This window comes from Notamacropus eugenii, chromosome 2 (genome assembly GCF_028372415.1).
Source record: "Notamacropus eugenii isolate mMacEug1 chromosome 2, mMacEug1.pri_v2, whole genome shotgun sequence".
Classification (NCBI taxonomy): domain Eukaryota; kingdom Metazoa; phylum Chordata; class Mammalia; order Diprotodontia; family Macropodidae; genus Notamacropus; species Notamacropus eugenii.
In genome coordinates, this window is record NC_092873.1 from 38,765,245 (window position 1) to 38,775,184 (window position 9,940).

Consider the following 9,940-nt stretch of genomic DNA (forward strand, 5'->3'; position numbering starts at 1 on the left):
GAAAACAAGAGAATTTTTAGATATTAATTAGAATACTTTCCTATTACAATAAGAGGTTTAAAAACTGACAAACTACCCACAGTAGGAGGACTGCTCTGGATGACTTATGGGAAGATCTAGGCAAGAATCACCTAGGATAAGATGTCTTCAATGGAATTTGATTGGCATTATAAAGTAAACTTCACCAGTCCATTTGAGTGAGTATCAACAGGCTTTGTAAAAAAGCCAAAACAAAACCACCTCCAGTTGTTCTTTAAACATGCCAATAAGATTTGGAGCTTGTTACCAACATTTGAATCACAGAATGTTAGTGTGGAAAGGAACCTTAAAATTCATCTAGTCCTTTGATTTTACAAAAAAGGAAACTGAGCTACAGAAAAGGTAAACAACTTGCCATTTTTTTCAGTTGTGTCTGACTCTTTATGACCCCATTTGGTGTTTTCTTGGCAAAGATACTGGAGTGGTTTGCCATTTCCTTCTCCAGCTCAATTGACAGATGAGGAAACTGAGGCCAACAGGGTTAAGTGATTTGCCCAGGGTCACACAGCTAGTGTTTGAGGAGGTATTTGAATTCAGGAAGATGAAACTTCCTGACTCATCCTGGCCCTGTACCTACTGTGTCCCCTACCTGCCAAACAACTTGACAAAGATTTATCAATCACCATGGTTAATGGCAGATTAAGGTATTATAATAACTGAATTGAAGTCTGAAACAGAATTCATTTAGAAAATAATTGCTGAGCAGTTCCCTCTCTACCATTTTGGCAAGGATGAGGCAACCAAATTAAAACTCCTTTCTTATTTAGAACAATGTATGTTTAGTGGATTTGGCAGTGACAGAAGGAATTGCCCAACAACCGAGGCAGCAATGGAGGAACTGAGACTCATTTTACAGAAGAGGAAAGGGAAGCAGAGTTAAGTGATTTGCCCGGGGCCAAACTGCTAGTAAGTGTATTAGGTAGGATTTAAACTCAGGTATCCTCGATTCTAAATCCTGCCCTCCACATATAATTATCTTCTTTTAAGAAATCTTACTCATGTTTTGTTTTTGTATCATTTTCATTTCCTAGGCTAGCCCTATACCTTTTCCTGCTGAGCAAGCTATCCCTTACAAGAAAAGTTTTAAAAGATTTTTACAATCAGATCAATAAAACTAACCAATGTATATCCACAGGATCTGATAGTACCTGCAGAGTACCACATTGCTAGGCCCCCAGCTCTTCAAGGAAGGGAAAGGCAGCACATTTTCTCACCTCATTTTCTCACCAAGTTGAATCTTGGTACAAGAATGATTTTCCAAATGATAATGCAATCTGAAGAACTTTCTTCCAGATGCTACCTTACTTAGCTACCAACCAGCTCAGTCCCCTCCTGTCTCAGGGCCTGACATTTGATAAGGCTTCTCTGTTTTTTCATTCCTTCATGGACAACCTAAATTACAGCTCAGCCCAAACTCTAAACTTTCTCAGCTGAGCACATGCCAAGGTGTCCCATGTCTTTCTCCCCACCCTTACTCTCCAATCCCCTCCTGCTCTTTCATTGTCTGTAGAGAGACAAGTGGTTACAAGTCCTATCTTCCTGCTTCTTTTGGAAGTGCTGGGTCACATACACTTAGGATGGCTTGCTTTTTAGGGAAAGCATCGGGAGGAATATGGACCAAATGATTTCCTACCCAGCCATTAATTTCCAAAACCTTTTACAAGTACCTTTGAAATAAAAGAGGCAGATGCTGGGTTTCCTATCTGATGACACACTTAGAGAAAGTGAGGGAAAATTAAATCCCAGACTATAGCAAGTGAAACCACAGCCTGTGCTTTGGCTGACTCACTGAGCAAGTAAGGACATGCATTGTTTCTTCCCATGGGGACACTATGGGCAACTCAGGAGAAGGGTTTTACTGACAGTCTTCCTACATCTTATTCTCCACCAAGTACTCTTCCATCGGTGCTAAAAAGCTGAGAAATTTTCTCGAAAGACCAAAGGAAGTTCCAGTCAGAAACTACTGTTCAGATTAACTTGTTTTAGGGGCTTGTACTGTCAAGTTTCTATTACCTTAAGAAGAAGAACTGAAATTTTGAATTCTTCCAAATTTGGTGCAGTAGAGTTCATCTTAGAGTTCAAACCCTAGCTTGGCCATAAAGTCTTGTGTGACTTTGGACAAGTTACTGTACCTCTCTGGTGGTTACTTTTGATGATCTGTAAAATTAGGGAGTTGGACCAGATGACTTTTAAGGTCCTTTCCAGCAGTATGTGTTTCTATCACTATTCTTTCTTTCTTTCTTTTGGGAGGGGGATGGGTTCTTAGCCCTGTGATTTGATTGACTTCCAGTCAGGAAACACCCTTTACCAATGTGGCATCTACTCTGTTACTTATGGCTTTGGAGTTATCTGGGACAAGATGAGGTTAATTGGCTTGGTTAGGGCTCTTTATCAATGCCCAGACCACCAACCATGGGTGACCCTCTAGGCTTCATCACAGACCTTTTCATTCTAGGCCATTTCACTGGGTAATCTCATCAGCTAGGCAGTACAGTAAAGAGAATGCTGGAATTGAAGTTGGAAAGACCTGAGTTCAAATTTGACCTCAGATACTTCCTAGCTGTATGACCCTGGGTAAGTCACTTCATCTCTGTATGTCTTAGTTTCCTCATCTGTAACATGGGCATAATAATAGCACCTACCTCCTTAGTTAGGAAACTCAAATAAGATATTTATAAGGCACTTTGATTAGTTGTTATTATTATTATTATCAGCTCCCGGGGGTTCAATTATTAGCTCCAGGTAGATAATTCCCACAGAACTATATTGAGCGCTTATCTCTCTTTAGAGCTATTTCTTATCAACTGCCTTCTGAACATGTCCAGCTGAATGTCATCTAGGCATCTCAAACTCAATTTGACCCAAACAAAACTCATTATTTCCTCCTCCCATCTCATTATCTTTCTCTTTCAAACTTCCCTTTGGTCCCCCAGTCAACACGGTTTACAACTCCAGGTGTATCCCCCAGCTCTGCACTCTCGCTCACACCACATGGGCAGTCCCCTGGCAACTCTTGTCATTGCTGACAATTTCTCCTACATGTCTCCTCCCCACTCACACAGCCATCACCCTAATTTAGTCCCCGTCACCTCTTGCCTAAAATATTGCAATAACCTCCTAATTACTCTCCCTGTCTCCAAGTTGTCCCCACTTCAACTCATCTTCCACTTATCTGCCAATGTGATTTTTAAAAAATGTAGATTTGATCGTTTCACTCCCTACTCAATAAACACCAGTGGCTCCCTGTTATCTCCAGGATCAAATATAAAATCCTCTGGAATTTAAAAATATTCACAACCTGATTCCTTCCTACCTTTCTAGTCTTCTTACATGTCCCTTCCTTCCTATGTGTTCTATGATCTAGCTACAAGTAACCTACTATCTCTTCCTCAAACTAGGCACTTTTTTTTCCAATACCTTCAATCAATTTATTAAAAGAGATGATTGGTTAGGAATTTGCAATTGTGACTTCAACTTCTACACCTGGTTCAATTCTGATCAAAGTGATCTGCTTAACAATTTCAGAAGGACTGTGCAAATCAATAAGGTACTTGTGGATTCTCATTTGGAACCGATCCCAAGTCTTTGAACCTTTACTGCAAGGAGTTTTTCTAGTTGTGATTTGAAGGGTCTTAGTGGGCATTCGAACAGGTCCCTTCACTTTCAAGTTCTTTTCTTTGGCTCCTCCATTTAGGTCAGCACACACTTTCTCCAGTGACTTCATGTTACTGCTGGTGAGGGTGATCCGGATCCAGTGAATGGCCACTTCAGGCTCCACTCATGTCTTGCCCATGTCTTTGAATGCCATGGCAGTGGAGCAGCTTTCTGACTGACTTATTCCTTGACAAGAACGAATAGCGGTGAGGAAGAGAGGCAGGAACTCAAACTAGGTACTTTTATTTAAACTCCCTTCTGTCATAGCCATGGCTTTGCACAGGAGGATGCCTGGAATCCTCCTCATTCTCTTCCCATCTGCCCCTTAAAATCTTGGCTTCCTTCAACATCCAGCTCACATCCCATCTCCTGCAAGAGACTTCTTCCAGTTTTCCCACCAGCTAGCACCCTTTTCTCTGAGATTGCCTTCTATCTATTCAATATATATCTTGTATGTGGAGCTGGTATGCTCTGTGCTCACATTCCCAGATTTTCCTTTTCAAAGTTCTAGTGGGTATCCATCAGAACTTGGAGGATTTCTTTTTCTAATACCATAAGCTCAAGTTCTCATTCCGAGTGTTCCCACCACTGTTAAATGACAGTTAACTAGTGATCCAGCACCACTTAACCAATCAATATCAATTAACCTTTACAAAGGGATATTTACTACAAAGATAGAGCAAGAACAAAAGTATAAACATTCTCCCCTCCCCAACCCTTTGGGGAGCATACTGTCCCCCTATATCACCTCAGTATCTGGGGAAAGTGGGCTCACACATTTTCTCTCCTTTGGTCCACCCAGTTCATGTCCAAATGTGACATCACTGCTAATTGAGCTGTCATCTCAGCTACTGCTGGGATGGGACCTCAAGCTCACTCCTCTTATATGCAACAATAATTCTCAACATTCGTTTCTAATATTTTGAATTCCAACTTCTCTCCCTTCCTCCCTCCCCACCCATCCCCACTGAGAAGGTAAGCAATTCAATATAGGCTATATGTGTGTAGTTTTACTAAAGACTTCCATAATAGTGATGTTGTATAAGATTAACTATATTTCCCTCCATCCTACCCTGTCCTCCATTTATTCTGTTCTCTCATTTGACCTTGACCCTTCCCAAAAGTGTTTTCTTCTAATTACTCCTTTATCCCATTTGCCCTCCCTTCTATCATCCCCCTCACCCCACTTGTCCCCTTGTCCCCTACTTTCCTGTAGTGTAAGATAGATTTTCATACCAAATTGAGTGATCATGTTATTCCCTCCATAAGCCGTATGTGTAGTAAGCTTCCCTTTTCCCCTCTCACCTCCTCCCTTTTCTCCTCCATTGAAGATTTTTCTTATCTCTTTTATGAGTGATAATTTGCCCTATTCCATTTCTCCCTTTCTCCTCCTCATATATTCCTCTCTCACCCCTTAATTTTATTATTTTAGATATCATCCCTTCTTATTCAACTCACTCTGTGCCCTCTATCTATATGTATATAATCCTTCCAACTACTCAAATACTGAAAAAAGTCTTAAGAGTTACAAATATTATCTTTCCATGTAGGAATATAAACAGTTCTTTAGTAAGTCCCTTATGATTTCTCTTTCCTGTTTACTTTTTCATGCTTCTTTTGATTCTTGTGTTTGAAAGTCAAATTTTCTATTCAACTCTGGTCTTTTCATCAAGAATGCTTGACAGTCTTCTATTTTATTGAATGACCATTTTTTCCCCTGAAGTATTATACTCAGTTTTGCTGGGTAAATGATTGTTGGTTTTAATCCCAGTTCCTTTGACTTCTGGAATATCCTATTCCAAGCCCTTTGATCCCTTCATGTAGAAGTTGCCAGATCCTGTGTTATCCTGATTGTATTTCCACAGTACTTGAATTGTTTCTTTCTAGCTGCTTGCAATATTTTCTCCTTGACCTGGGAACTCTGAAATTTGGCTACAATATTCCTAGGAGTTTCTCTTTTTGGGTCTCTTTCAGGAGGTGATCTTTCAATATTTATTTTGCCCTCTGGTTCTAGACTATTAGGGCAGTTTTCCTTGGTAATTTCATGAAAGATGATGTCTAGGCTCTTTTTCTGATCATGGCTCTCAGGTAGTCCCATAATTTTTAAAATGTCTCTCCTGGATCTATTTGCCAGGTCAGTTGTTTTTCCAATGAGATATTTCACATTATCTTCTATTTTTTTATTCTTTTGCCTTTGTTTTGTAAATTTTTGGTTTCTCATAAAGTCATTAGCTTCCATCTGCTCCACTCTCATTTTAAAGGAACTATTTTCTTCAGTGAGCTTTTGAATCTCCTTTTCCATTTGGCTAATTCTACTTCATAAAACCTTCTTCTCTTCATTGGCTTTTTGAACCTCTTTTTCCAATTGAGTTAGACTATTTTTAAAGGTGTTATTTTCTTCAGCATTTTTTTGGGTCTCCTTTAGCAAGCTGTTGCTTTTCAAGCTTTCCATGGCCTGAGACCATTGCATATTTATTTTGGAGGTACTGGATGCAAAAGCCTTGACTTCCTCTGACAGTATGCATTGTTCTTCCTCATCTGAAAGGATGGAAGGAAATACCTGTTCACCAAGAAAGTAACTTTCTATAGTCTTATATTTTTTCCCTTTTTTGGGAATTTTCCCAGCCAGTTGCTTGACTTCTGAATCCTTTGTCAAGAGGAGGGTCCTAGTGTTCCTCTTCACCCCAGGACCATGCTCAGGGCTGAGATTCAGATCAGCTGCTCTATTTCCCCAGGGGGTTTGGGTGGAGTGCTTTACAAATGGATGCTGCAGCTACTGCCACTGCTACCGCTGCCACCACCTGGGGCCAGTGCTGGGGGGGGACCCTGCTCCCCTCTCGCCCATTTGGGAAAGCCCTCTCACTGACCTTTGAAGCTTTCTTTGGCACTTGTGGGTTGAGGGATCTGAGACCCTTCGCTACTACTGGGGATTCTGCCCCAGAGGCCTGTTCTGGTCCTGTTCCTCCCAGTGCTGTGCAGCCAAGACTGGGCTCTGCTCCATTCCACATCCTGTGCAATAGGCCTTTCCTGTTGGCCTTCCAGGTTACCTTTGGCTGGAAATCTCTTTCACTCTGTCATTCTGTGGCTTCTGCTGCTCTAGAATTTGTTGAGAGTCATTTTTTACAGGTATTTTATGGGTTGTGGAGGAAGAGCTATAGTATATGCATCTTTCTACTCTGCCATCTTGGCTCCGCTCCCAGTCATATAAGTTCTAAGTCATATATGGACCTAACTATTTACGTATTCTCTCCCTCATTCAAATATAAACTCCTTGAAAGCAGAATTGTTGCTTCCTTTGTGTAGCACATAACCTGAGACAATGACCCCTATCTTCCATTCATAATGAAGAGTCAGGTTCCCAGAATAGCTGGCTACTATGGCCTGCTTAGGGTTTTAGGACTGGCTCTGGAAATGTCTTTCTAATTATATGGCTCATGAACCCCCACTGGTGTGCTTTGCATGATTATTAATTGATACCATGTAACTGGCCAGATTCAATTAACTATTAGAAAGAACTATTTAATAAAGCAGAATGGCAAGAATAATTGGTACAAAGCATCTCCCCAAAGTCTGTGTCACACTGTAATTAGCACAGTGCCTGGTACATATAAAATAAGTGCTCATTGACTGGTTGAATGAATGGATGAAAGCACTGAACCACTTCAGATAAAAAAGAAAAACTGTGACAAAAGTCTGATGGACAAAATGACTACATCTGACAACATGAGGAACATGCTCCCATCCTCCCTATTTATCTGTTCTCTAGAACCAAGATGGGTCATTGTAATTAATCTGAGTTTTGCTGCCTTTGGGGGTCATTTTCTTTTACACTAAATTATAATGTCAGTTAATTGCACTTGATTAGTTAGCCATACTAAAAAAACCCATTCTAGTGCAGATGACTAGATCCATAGTTTGTCTTTAGTTCCTCCCCACTTGACTATTTCATGTCCCCATCCCTAACCCCCACCTGTTGCCCTGTCATCTCCTATAATAGGACCTGTGATTGGTACAGGGATTTGCAATTTTCAAGACATCTTCACTTGTATTTTCCCATTGAGCCTCATAACATCACCTAGAAAATAAGCAGGATGTGTAGTATAATACCCTACTATTTACAAATATGGCCAAATCTTTTCCATTCTCAAAAAACCTTCACTAAACCTTATCATCTCCTGTAGGAACCATAACATATCCCTCTTCCCTTTCTCAGCCAAACTCCACCCCCTGCCCTCCAGAAAAGCTGCTTACACTGATTGCCTCCATTTTCCCTTTATTTCACTTTCTTCTCAACCCACATAGACTTCCAGTCTTATTGCTCTACTGAAACTATTTGTTTCAAGGTTATGAAAGATCTCTTAATCTGACAATATTTTTATAGTCCTCTATGACACTTTGATACTGTTGATCACCCTTTCCTCCAGTATACTCTCTCCTTTCTGGGTGTCCAGGATACCTCTCTTGAATTCTTCTTCTGACTGTCTGACCACCCCATCTTACTCTCCTTTGCAGGACCATCATTGCAAGTGACAGTGGGCTCCCTTTTGTCCTCTTTATAAAGTCTAATCAGTTTGAAGGGTATGCAGATGACTCCCCAGAACTTGCTCCGGAACCACAACTCTGCATTGCAAACTTTTCAAACATGATGTTCCATAGAAATCTCTAATCCAACCTGTCCAAAACAGAACTCATTATCCTTACTCAAAAACGCTGTTACTGACAACCTGAGGGGCATCATCTTATTCTTATTCCACAATATGTTTATATTTATGGATCCTTTCCCTTTGTCCTTGACCTCCTTCATGAACACAATGAACACAATAACACAACCTTGACCCATCACTGGGTCAAACATTGTATATACTTCAGCATATATTTATTTTCTACCTGTTTCTTATTTTCTAGAAAGTTTGCAAAAATTCATAGCACCATTAACAGTGTACAGACAGTTCTTGCTTTACATTAATTTGCATTATGGAAATTTGACTTTACAAGGATTCTGTAAGAAAGAAATCTGCTTTCCAAAAAACTACCTATGTCAACTTTATTGCACAGTACTATCCTCTTTCCTTCTCTCTCTGCTCTTGCTCCTGGGCTCAGTAACAACCCCCTCCCCCCCCCAAAAAAATCCAAATAAACTAAAAAAAAAACCTCCAAGAGAAAGCAGAACAGGACTTATGGAAAGACCTCTGCAGCTGCTGCTGATTGGGGGGGGTGGGCTTGGCTTGAGATTTCCAATGCCAACAGAGGAGATCTTTGACCCCCTTCTGCCCATCTACTAGAACCCTTGAGTTTTTCTTTAGTTCCTCCTCACTTGGCTACTCCATGACCATCCCCAGCCCCCACCTGTTGCCCTGTCATCTCCTATCTGTCTTTCCAGTCCCCACCAGTCTGCCCCCACCTTCTATGACTCTGGGGGAGAGAGCGAGGCTGATGACTTTCTAGAGCTCTGCCTCACTCCAATCCAATTAAAACAAGTCAAGGCATCACCCTCATGATGTCATTGATCCTCTTCCAGAATGAATGATCAACAAAAACAGCATAGTTGTGTAGGTCTAATTGCATTTATTTTCCTTATACAGAAGCTTTTCGGCTTATGTAATCAAGATTGTTCATTTTATCTCTTGTGATCATCTCTTTCCCTTATTTTAGGTGAGAATTCTCCTAGTCATGAAGGATCATTTTGGAGTTTATTGGGGTGTATGGTATAAGGTGTTTGTCTAAGCCTATTTTCTGCCAAACTGCTTTCCAGCTTTCCCAGAATTTTTTGTTAAATACCTGTTATGGAGACCTGACTCTCCCTACTTCAACAACATTAGGGAAGAGGGAATCCAGAAGAGGGAATTGTTTAGGGTGGTGGAATGAGTTCAGCTTGGGACATGTTGAGGTTAGGATATCCATGGAATTCCTAGTTTGGGATAGCTCATAGATAATTGGAGGTGTGAAAATAGAAGTGGTACACTGTGTTCCCAGTCATGTAGGATCAAACCTAAGCATCATCTTCGCCTCCTCCCTCTTTCTTCTACATCTAATCTCTTGCCAAGTGCTGTCATATCTCCTTTCATAACTCTTTCACACATGTCCTCATCTTTCCACTGACACTGACACTTCTCTGGTCTAGGTTCTCATCACTCCACACCTGGACTATTACAATAGCCTGCTGATTGGACTGCCTGCCTCAACTTTCTCCAAACTCCAATCCCATCCTCTATTCAGTTCTCAGGTTGAAGTTCTTAAAGGATGATCT

General features: G+C 40.8%; 1 pseudogene; it reads right to left on the reverse strand.

Moving 5' to 3' along the window:
* Positions 1-3,487: 3,487 nt before the first annotated feature.
* On the reverse strand, positions 3,488-3,847 carry LOC140523461 (small ribosomal subunit protein uS10-like; annotated as a pseudogene).
* Between the last annotated feature and the right edge of the window lie 6,093 nt (positions 3,848-9,940).